Source organism: Suncus etruscus, chromosome 8 (assembly GCF_024139225.1).
Source record: "Suncus etruscus isolate mSunEtr1 chromosome 8, mSunEtr1.pri.cur, whole genome shotgun sequence".
Taxonomy (NCBI): Eukaryota; Metazoa; Chordata; class Mammalia; order Eulipotyphla; family Soricidae; genus Suncus; species Suncus etruscus.
In genome coordinates, this window is record NC_064855.1 from 78628207 (window position 1) to 78630000 (window position 1794).

The following is a 1794-nucleotide window of genomic DNA, read 5'->3' on the forward strand; positions in this document are numbered from 1 at the left end:
TTCTTCTCTCTCTTTCTCTCTCTCTTTCTCTCTTCTTTCTCTTCTCTCCTCTCCTTTCTCTCTCTCTCTCTCTCTCTCTCTCTCTCTCTTCTCTCTCTTTCTCTCTCTCTTTCTCTCCTCTTTCTCTCTCTCTTTCTCTCTCTCTTTCTCTCTCTCTTCTCTCTCTTTCTCTTCTTCTTTCTCCTCTCTCTTTCTCTCTCTCTTTCTCTCTCTCTTTTCTCTCTCTTTCTCTCTCTCTTTCTCCTCTATCTCTCTCTCTCTCTCTTCTCTCTCTCTCTCTTTCTCTCTTTCTTTCTTTCTCTTTCTTTCTCTTCTTTCTTTTTTCTTTCTTCTTTCTTTCATTTCTTTCTTTCTTTCTTTCTTTCTTTCTTTCTTTCTTTCTTTCTTTCTTTCTTTTCTCTCTTTCCTTTCTTTCTTTTCTTCTCTCTTCTCTTTCTCTCTACTCTCTCTCCTCCTCTCCTCCCTCTCCCTCCCTCCTCTCCCTCCCCTCCCTCTCTCCCCCCTCCCTCCCTCCCTCTCCTCTCTCCTTCCTTCCTTCCTTGCTTGCTTGCCACACTGGCCACTGCCTCAGGGGTTCACTCCTGGCTGGTCTGCTAATAAATAGCTCCTGGGCAGGCACGGGGGACCCATATGGGACACCGGGATTTGATACCAAACCACCTTTGGTCTGGATCGGCTGCTTGCAAGGCAAAGACCGCTGTGCTATCTCTCCGGGCCCAGTTCTGTCCTTTTCTTAAACACCACAATGCACTTGAGATCTCTTGGCCCCTGTCCCTTATCATTTGATACTTATGTTTTCCCTCTTCTATTTAATTCTCTTTCAATCTCCTCACGCTTGGGCAAGAAGTATTTGAGACAACTCCCATTTAATCCATTGTATTTTTACTTCTAGAAAGCCTGTCTAGAGTACAGGCCGATGTAGGGTGGGGAGGAAGGACACTTGGGATATTGGTCATGGGAATGTTGCACTGGTGAAGGATTTTATATATATATATATATATATATATATATATATATATTAAAAAAAAGAAAAGAAAAGATAAGGCCTCCTAATTCTTACCACAGGCTGTGTTCTTTACACTGACTGTATAGAAAGAGGAGGTACAGTAAATGCACCCCATATACACCTCAACACAGGCTCTTTGCCTGGTCTGTATTGTGAATTGGGGGACAAAAAAAATAAACCATTGTATTGTTTCATGCAGTTATTCTAAATACCACATAAAAGTGATATCATTATGTATTTATCCTTCTTCTTCTGGCGTACTTCATTTAACATATCTTCCAATTCCATCCATGTTGCTGCAAACTGCATGAGTGCATCATTCTTTACAACTATGTAGTATTAATCATATATAAATATATATATACATACACATTTTCATGAACCACTTGTTTGTTGTTGGACATTTAGCTTGATTCCAACTATTAGTTATTATACTGTACACTAATGAAGATGGCACATATGAAAAATAATAGAAATAATCTCTGTTGGAGGGGATTTGGTGAGAAAGGAACTCTCATCTGTTGCTGGTAGGAATGCTGCCTGAACCAACCCCTTACGGAAAACAGTATGGAAGGTTCTCAGTAAACTAAGTCAATCTGCCATATGACCTACTAATCCCACTTTTGGTTATTTTTCCCCAGGATAGAAAAACACTGATTCAAAAGCATGTATGAATACTGATATTCATTGCAGTAATTCATTGCAGTAATTAAAGTATATATAAATAAAAGAAAGTGTATACTAATAAAGTATATCCTACTCTGACCAGATTAAACTTTGCATAAAGC

The 1794-nt window shown here is 39.3% G+C and overlaps 1 non-coding gene across 1 annotated transcript; it reads left to right on the top strand.

The window, feature by feature from the left end:
• The first annotated feature begins 1043 nt into the window (after nt 1–1043).
• Nucleotides 1044–1176, top strand: LOC126016486 (small nucleolar RNA SNORA51). Its single transcript, XR_007498283.1, has one exon. It is a non-coding gene; the product is annotated as a small nucleolar RNA SNORA51 (small nucleolar RNA).
• Nucleotides 1177–1794: the final 618 nt, after the last annotated feature.